Genomic DNA, 9,689 nt, shown 5'->3' on the forward strand with positions numbered 1-9,689 from the left:
GGTGAAGTTGAAAATAATAATGAGGGTGTAGTTGAAAAAGAAAGTGAACATGGTGTAGTTGAAAAGGAGAATGATCAAGGAGTAGTTGAAAATGAAAATAAGAAAAAAATAGAGGGAGAAAAAAGTGAGAAATTGATAGATGAAGATTCAATCTTGAGGAAGTCGATGAGTCAAATATTGAAACATGGATATAAACCACAAGTTATTCCATCATATGTAAATCTTCCATATCCTCATCTCGTGAAGAAGAAGAAGAAGAAGGAGGAAGGACAATTCAAGAAGTTCATGCAACTTTTCTCACAACTCCAGGTGAATATTCCTTTCAGTGAAGCTCTTGATCAAATGCCCGTGTATGATAAGTTCATGAAAGAATTGTTAACGGGAAGAAGGAAGCCAACAGATCATGAGAACATTTCTCTTTCCGAAAATTGTAGTGCTATTCTCCAAAAGAAACTCCCACCGAAGCTAAAAGATCATGGTGCTTTTACTATCCGTTGTTCTATTGGACCGGTAGACATTGGAAGAGCTTTATGTGATTTAAGGGCAAGTATCAACTTGATGCCCCTATCAATGATGAAGAAGCTTGGATGTGGTGAACCAAAGCCAACAAGAATGACCATCACTCTAGCTGATCGGTCGATCTCTTATCCTTTCGGTGTGCTTGAAGATGTGCTAGTGAAAGTTAATGAGCTAATATTTCCAGCATATTTTGTGATCTTAGATATGGCTGAAGATGAAGAGATGCCACTCATTCTAGGAAGACCTTTCCTTGCAACTGGTCGTGCTTTGATTGATGTTGAGATGGATGAGCTGATTTTGAGATTCCATAATGAACAAGTGGTGTTCAATATCTTTGAGGCAATGAAACACCGAACTGAAAATCCCAAGTGTTACCGAATAGATGTTGTTGATGAAATAGTTGAAGACAATTCCCGTGAACCTCAACCAACACAACCAATGGAAAGAGCAATTGTAAATTCTATAGAGAGTTGTGAGTGTAACACCCTACTTTTAATATTTATTATTTAATTGATTTATTGCATGTTAGTATAATATTGTGTGATTTATATATTTTGGTTGAATATATGTATTAATGGTTGATATTATAAGTATTAATATCATTATTATGTTGGGGAGAATTATAATTATTAGAAATAAATCAGTAATTAGGGAAGAGAATAGTTTTTAGGGAGAAGAGCAATTAGAGATAGGGTTAAGAGTCGGTTTAGAGAACAAGAAAATCAGAACACGTACAATTGGAGAAAAGAGGAGAAAAGAGGAGAAGTCTGCAAGAACCCTAAGAACGAAGAACGCAGCCGTTGGAATTCAGAAAAATAATCTAAGGTAAGGGTGAGGCTAACTCTCATTAGTATCAAGTTTTGATTCATGAATTTTGGTCAATTGTGGTAGTTTAGAATTTGGGGATTAAGGTTAATCTTATGTTGATATTCATAGTTTTGGTTGTTTGAGAAATTAGGTTTTGAAGATGTGTTGGGTAGTTAATAGAATAAAAAAATTCATTGAAGTTATGTTAAATTGATGTTCAGGTCTTAGATTTATCATAGGCAATGTTCCCTATCAAATTTGGGGTTGGGTTGATGAAAATTGAGATTCTGAGAAAAAGTGATTTTAAGTGTTTTTTTGGGAAATAAGTGATTCTGGGATAAGCTGTTTTAGAGATTTGAGAATATGATTTTTCAGTAAAATATGATAGGATTTGTCGAATAGAACGCGTAGGAGAAAACGGAATTGGAATCGGGGTAACGGTTAGGTTTTTACGGACGAAACGGTAAAACCGGGAAAAAACAGGACTGCACAGAGCTGCTGCGCAGGTCACTGGCTACTGTCTTCCCATGCCTGGGCATAGCTTGCCACGCCTAAGCACAGAAAGGCAGCCCCTCATGGGTGACTGCTTGTTGTGCTTTCGTTGCGTGCTGTTAGAACTTCGATTTTTGCGTTCTTGTGTCTTTTTCACCTGTTTCTGTGTCGAATTAGCTTTAAGTGTAAACATGAAAGTTGTAGATAATTGAATTAGCTTTCTAATCAATTTGGAGTGACTAGAAAATTATTTGTAGATTTTGAGTTATGATGAAAATAGTCCAAGTGGGTCCTCAGAAAACTTTAAGAAAACTTAGCATAACTAATCCCAAGTTAGTCCAAAAACCGATGGTTGGTTTCCCAACTTCAACTTAAGTATTAGGGATTTAGTTGATGTGTTTTATGAGTATCTGGCTTATGTCTTATTGATCAAACTTGATTTTCTTTTGAAGAATGTTTTGGACTTTGATATGAATGTAATTGATTAATGTATATGTTGCTATTGTTGTTGATATGTTGGAATATATTATGTGAGTATTGTATGATGCATAATATTATGATGTTATGCCATTCAAGTTGTCGTACGAAAGTTATATTGTTGCATTAGAGTTGTGTCGTTGCATAGTCAGAGATGGGGGCTTAACGCCTGACATGTCCTTTATGACCTTAGAGATGAGGGCTTAATGCCCGACAGGTCCATTTATGACCTTAGAGATGGGGGCTTAATGCCCTGGTGGTACCACATGCATATTGAAGTTGTCTAAGATGTTGTTGTTTAAGATGAGGAGTTGTTGTTGCATTGTAGAGTCGTCATAACATAAAATAAATGATGATTGCTTAAGATGTTGTTGCTGCCCTTGATGATGTTGTTGCTGTTCTGACCTTAATGGATGATATTAGTTGATGTTATATAATGATGAATATATATATTGTTGATGTTTAAGATGTTGTTGGTTGCTTTATCCTTATTAAATGATGTTAAGTGATGATATTAATGTTAAATATATGTTGTTGATTAATATTTATGAATTGTTACTTGCTATTAATGAATGTGAAATCTCACCCCTTCTGCTTGAAAATATTGCTCTTCGTATGAGTAAATTGCAGGTAGCGAAGAATAGTGCAGTTGCGAGTGGTCTCAGTCGTGTCGTCTAGGATGCTCTGATACGTAACGAGATGGGGATTGTTTGATGCATTGTTTTCCTTGTTACGTATTTCTTTTATTATTGTTGGACTAATTTCTTGAAGACTATTTTAAGATGTTAAGTTGTGGCCTTTAGTGCCAAGGATTTTATAAGATGATGTAAAACTTTTCCGCTTTATATGATTATTGGATTTTTATAGAGGCTGGTTATTTTAATAAATAGTACTTTCTATTATTATAATTATGGATAATGTTGTAAGATGAATGTGATGCTCCGTTTTTGATGAAAAACTTTGATATTCTTTATATTTATTTATATTGGGAAAACGGGGTGTTACAGTGAGCCTGATGAAGATATTGAGGTAAGTGAATGTGTCAAGCAACTTGAGGCAAGCAAGCAAGAGTTGGAACCAGTGAAAGTCGAAAAGATAATTGGTGAAGACTCTACAAGTGTGCCAACTTTGAGTGGGGAAGGTGAAAAAAAATCCAGAATTGAAAGAACTTCCTTCTCACTTGAAGTATGTTTTCCTTAGCAAGGATGCCTCCAAACTAGCAATCATCAGCAGCACCTTGACACCTTTAGAAGAAGAAAAATTGATGAGGGTGGTGAGGGACAATCAAGGAGCTTTGGGGTGAAACATTTCTGACTTGAAAGGTATTAGTTCAGCTTATTGCATGCACAAGATACACATGGAGACTGAATACAAACCTGTGGTTCAACCTCAAAGAAGACTAAACCCAATAACGAAGGAAGTGGTGAAGAAGGAGGTGCTTAAGTTACTCGATGCAGGTATGATTTACCCTATCTCTGATAGTTCATGGGTAAGTCCGGTTCATGTGGTGCCTAAGAAAGGAGGAATGACGGTGGTGGCCAATGAGAAAAATGAGTTGATACCCACCCGTACCGTCACTGGTTGGAGAATGTGTATAGACTACCGGAGACTGAATACCGCTACAAGGAAGGATCACTTCCCATTACCGTTCATGGATCAAATGATTGAAAGGTTGGCTGGCCAAGCCTTTTACTGCTTTTTGGATGGGTTTATGGGGTATAATCAGATTGCGGTGGCTCCGGAAGATCAAGAAAAGACTGCCTTCACTTGTCCATTTGGTATATTTGCTTATAGGAGGATGCCCTTTGGGTTGTGTAATGCGCCGGCGACCTTTCAAAGGTGTATGCTCTCCATCTTCTCTGACATGATAGAGAAGAACATTGAGGTATTTATGGACGACTTTTCTGAGTTTGGTAAGTCTTTTGATCAATGCTTGTTTCACCTGAATGCTGTCCTTAAATGATGCACCGAAACTAACCTTGTTTTAAACTAGGAAAAATGTCATTTTATGGTGACTGAAGGAATAGTTTTGGGGCATAAGATAAGTGCAAAAGGCATAGAGGTGGATCAAGCTAAGATAGAGGTTATAGAGAAACTTCCCCCACCTGTTAATGTTAAGGGAGTTAGGAGTTTCTTGCGGCATGCCGGTTTCTATCGGCATTTCATAAAAGATTTTTCTATAATTTCAAAGCCCTTTTGTAACCTCTTGGTCGAAGAAAATGAGTTTAATTTTGATTTTGAATGTTTAGATGCTTTTTCTTTGATTAAAACCAAGTTGGTAACTGCACCAATAATCATTGCACCCGATTGGGATTTACCTTTTGAACTTATGTGCGATGCAAGTGATTATGCTGTTGGTGCAGTCCTAGGCCAACGAAAGAACAAAATTTTCCATGCAATTTACTATGCAAGCAAGGTTTTAAATGAAAATCAAATTAACTATTCCACAACTGAAAAGGAGTTGCATGCAGTAATCTTTGCATTGGAAAAGTTTCGTTCTTATCTAATAGGCTCCAAAGTCATTGTTTTTACAGATCATGCAGTTTTGAAATATCTCTTAACCAAAGGGGATTCAAAGCCTCGGCTGTTGAGGTGTATCCTTTTGTTGCAAGAATTTGATCTTGAGATTCGTGACAAGAAGGGAGTAGAGAACGTGGTAGCTGATCACCTCTCGAGGCTGGAAAACGATGAGGTGACAAAGAAAGAGAAGACCATCGAGGCTGAGTTTCCAGATGAACAGCTGCTTGCTATTGGAGAAAGGCCTTGGTTTGCTGATATTGCAAACTTTAAGACCGGCAACATAGTTCCTGATGATATGAGTAATCATTAAAGGAAAAGTTCTTCAAAGATGCGAACCACTACGTGTGGGATGACCCTTATCTGTTTAAGTTAGACACTGACGGTTTGATGAGACGTTGTGTTGCAGGTGAGGAAGCTCATAATATCATTTGGCACTACCATAGCTCAGCTTATGGGGGCCACCATAGTGGAGAAAGAACTGCTGCGAAAATTCTGCAAAGTGGATTCTGGTGGCCCACCCTTTTCAAGGATTGCCACGACTTTGTTGCACGGTGTGACAAATGCCAAATGACAGGTAACATCTCAAAGAGGAACGAGATGCCCTTTGCTGGAACAAAATGTGTTTAACAATAAACCTTTAGAGTTTTGATGATAACAAGGTATTAAAAAATGACAATTGGAATTGCTAATATTTGTTCAAGTGTACATGACCATGGATAAATTTTTTATATCATACAAATGTTCTGAATGAGCAAATAAAGAGCAAAGGAATCAACGAGATTGAAGCTTAGAAGCCCCTGAAGGCAAAATGCTCCTGAAGACTAGAAGCTCCTGAAGACTAGTGCTCCTGAAGACTGGAGATCCTGAAGTGCCACGTCATCAGAAGCTGCCTCATCAGAAGCTGCCTTATCAGAAGCTATTTTCACCAAAATCTGAAGATCAACTGAATTTGAAGAATTCAAGGATTCAAGAGTTGTTTCATGGATTGAAACTCGTCTAAAGATGGCAGAAGACTAGTGGAACTTTGCAACGGTCATTTCAAAAGTATTTGAAGGCATTTGCTTGCAAAAGGAACAAGAGCGTTGACATTGTACTTTGTACGAACTGTACAACTACCTTCTCCACTACTCTGTTTTGTGTCTCCACTACAAGACAAGATAACAGCTCTGAATATACAACCAAACCTGCAGAAATGTTCCCTCTCAACTGGAATGGATTTGAAATGGATCCTTAATAGGACAATAACTAAATCAGGCAAAGGATCATTGGTGAAAGATCAAGCTTCAACAACAACTCTTTTTGATGTGTGGGCAATTTCACAACGTCTCTTTCACACCTCTATATAAAGGAGTGAAGACTCATAGATTGGTAATGTTGAACACAAAACTCAACATTTTACAAGTGCCAAAACTCTGCTAAAATTGTTCTGCATTCAAAACTCACTTAGAATTTCTGTCTCTCAAGTTCATATCTTAGAAATTCTTAAGAGTCTTATCTGATTTGTATTGTGAACACCACTGATTGTATATTAAGTGTTCAATCTCAAACATTTTTCATTGTAATTTTGTTTGGTTAGAAGTCTCTTGCAGTTGTGCTTGAGCATAGAAGTCTCTTGATTGTGTTCTTGAGCATATGAAGTCTCTTGCTTATGTGCTTGAGCATTTAAAGACTCTTGCTAGTTTTAGCAGTGAGCATTTGTAATCAGATATTACATTATAGTGAACTCTCATTGGAAGTGCAAGGGGGATAGGACTACTTCCGGTTTGTGGAAGGAACCTGTATAATTGCTTGTGTCTTTCTTCATTCCTTTCTCTCTGTTTTCATTCCGCTGCATACGCTCCTGATCACTCAATTCAGAAGCTGTTCTTCAAGTTTCTGAACTTAAGTTTTCTGAGTTTTAGAGAAAACGAAGAAACGTCCAACACAATTCAACCCCCCTTCTTGTGTTTTTCTCCCCTTCAATTGGTATCTAGAGCCTTGGTCTGTTATCTCAACAATTAATAGTGTAACAGAAAAAGATCTGAGAAAAACATGTCTGGTGATACTTCTAGCTCTAGATCTGGTCATAATCGTACTTCTGTTTCATATGATTATAGTGACAACAAGAAATCTAAAGATTCCTAAATTGAATGGAGATCCTGAAGAATTTTTTTGGTGGAAAACCAACTTTTAGAGCTATAGCATGAGTTTAGATGAAGAACTATGGGATATACTTGAAGAAGGAGTTGGTGACTTGGTTCTTGATGAAGAAGGAGCTGCTATTGATAGAAAGAAACATACTCCTGCCATGAAGAAACTCTACAAGAAGCATCATAGTATCAGAGGAGCACTTGTCACTGCTATACCTAAAGCAGAATACATGAAGATGAGTGACAAGTCAACTACTAAAGCAATGTTTGCTTCTCTTTATGCTAACTATGAAGGCAGCAAGAAAGTTAGAGAAGCAAAAACTCTTATGCTTGTACATCAGTATGAGTTGTTCAAGATGAAGGATGATGAAACTATTGAGGAGATGTACTCATGGTTTCAAACCCTAGTCTCTGGACTGCAAATACTGAAGAAGAGTTATGTTTCTTCTGATTATGTTAGCAAGATACTAAGAAGCTTGCCTGCTAGATGGAGACCAAAGGTGACTGCCATTGAGGAAGCTAAAGATTTAAACACTTTAAGTGTTGAAGATCTTGTGAGTTATCTCAAAGTTCATGAGTTAAGTCTTAATGAACATGAGTCTAGTAAGAAGAGTAAATCAATAGCTCTTCCATCCAAAGGCAAGTCATCAAAACCTCTCAAAGTAGTTGAATCTGAAGAAGAAGAACCATCTGGTTCAGATTCTGAAGAAGATGCTGCTGAGATGGCTATGCTCTCCAACAGACTACAGTATCTGGCCAAGAAGGTGTAGCATCCGTATAATCATTTTCTAAATATGAACAATATCACTCAAATCATCCAGACTACAGGGAAGGTGTTTGCATTGAATGCGGAAGAGGTGGAGCATCCGGATAATCTCATCTGAGGTATGTGTTTTATCAATAGTACTCCTTTGATTGCAATTATTGATACTGGCGCTACTCATTCTTTTATTGCGGTTAGTTGTGTGGAGCGTTTGGATTTGGTTGTGACTCCGTTGTCTCGTGGTATGGTTATTGATACCCCAACTAGTGGTTCTGTGACTACTTCTTTAGTATGTGCTAAGTGTCCTGTTAGTTTTGGTAATGTTGATTTTGAGTTGGATCTTGTGTGTCTTCCGTTGAAGCATATGGACGTGATTTTCGGTATGGATTGGATGTTGAGTTTTGGTGTTAATATTAATTATTTGACCAAGAATATAACGTTTTCTAAGACGGTAGCTAAGGAAGGTGGGAGGTTCTTGACCGCGGAGCAAGTGAAGAAGTCCTTGGATGGCGAAGCTTGTATGTTCATGATGTTTGCTTCCTTGAAGGAAAGTAGTGAGAAAGGAGTTGGTGATTTGCCGGTAGTGCAAGAATTTCCAGAAGTTTTTTCGAACGACATTACCGAGTTGCCGCCGGAGAGAGAAGTTGAGTTTGCAATTGATTTGGTTCCGGGAACGAGTCCTATTTCGATTGTGCCGTATCGGATGTCTGCATCAGAGTTGGGTGAATTGAAGAAGCAGTTGGAAGAGTTGCTCGAGAAGCAGTTTATCAGACCGAGTGTTTCTCCATGGGGTGCTCCTGTGTTGTTGGTTAAGAAGAAAGATGGAAGCATGAGGTTATGTGTGGATTATCGGCAGTTGAACAAAATGACAATCAAGAATCGGTATCCGCTTCCGAGGATTGATGATTTGATGGATCAGTTGGTTGGTGCAGAAGTGTTCAGCAAGATTGACTTGAGATCAGGATATCATCAGATTAGAGTAAAGGCAGAAGATATATCCAAGACTGCGTTCAGAACGAGGTTGGACACTATGAGTATTATGTGATGCCATTTGGAGTATCTAATGCGCCAGGTGTTTTCATGGAATATATGAATAGAATATTTCATCCTTTTCTAGACCGTTTTGTGGTGGTGTTTATAGATGATATTTTGGTGTATTCTAAGTCTGAAGAAGAGCATGCCGAGCATTTGAGGATTGTGTTGGGAGTGTTGAAAGAGAAGAAGTTGTTTGCTAAGTTGTCGAAGTGTGAGTTTTGATTGCAGGAAGTGAGTTTCCTTGGTCATGTGATTTCTAAAGGTGGTATTGTCGTGGATCCGTCGAAGGTTGATGCAGTGTTGCAGTGGGAATCACCTAAGTCTGTTTTTGAAGTGAGAAGTTTTCTTGGATTGGCAGGTTATTATCGGAGGTTCATTAAAGGATTCTCTAAGTTGGGGTTGCCATTGACGCAGTTGACTCGGAAAGGACAAGCTTATGTTTGGGACGCTAAGTGTGAAAAGAGTTTCCAAGAGTTCAAGAGGAGGTTGACTTCAGCTCCAGTGTTGATTTTGCCGAATCCGAAGGAATCGTTTGTTGTGTATTGTGATGCTTCGAAGATGGGTCTTGGTGGTGTGCTTATGCAGAATCGTCAGGTTGTGGCTTATGGTTCAAGGCAGTTGAAAGTGCATGAGAAGAATTATCCGACTCACGATTTGGAATTGGCAGCTGTTGTGTATGTATTGATGATTTGGAGGCATTATCTGTATGGTTCTAAGTTTGAGGTGTTTAGTGATCACAAGAGTTTGAAGTATTTGTTCGACCAGAAGGAGTTGAATATGAGGCAGAGGAGATGGTTAGAGTATCTTAAGGATTTTGACTTTCAGCTGAGTTATCACCCTGGAAAGGCAAATGTTGTTGCTGATGCTTTGAGTAGGAAGTCGTTGCATATGTCTGCTTTAATTGTGAAAGAGTTGGAGTTGATTGAGCAGTTTATAGATTTGAGTTT

This window comes from Medicago sativa, chromosome 7 (assembly GCF_051527215.1).
Source record: "Medicago sativa cultivar Bolivia chromosome 7, Bolivia_mono, whole genome shotgun sequence".
In the NCBI taxonomy this organism is placed as follows: domain Eukaryota; kingdom Viridiplantae; phylum Streptophyta; class Magnoliopsida; order Fabales; family Fabaceae; genus Medicago; species Medicago sativa.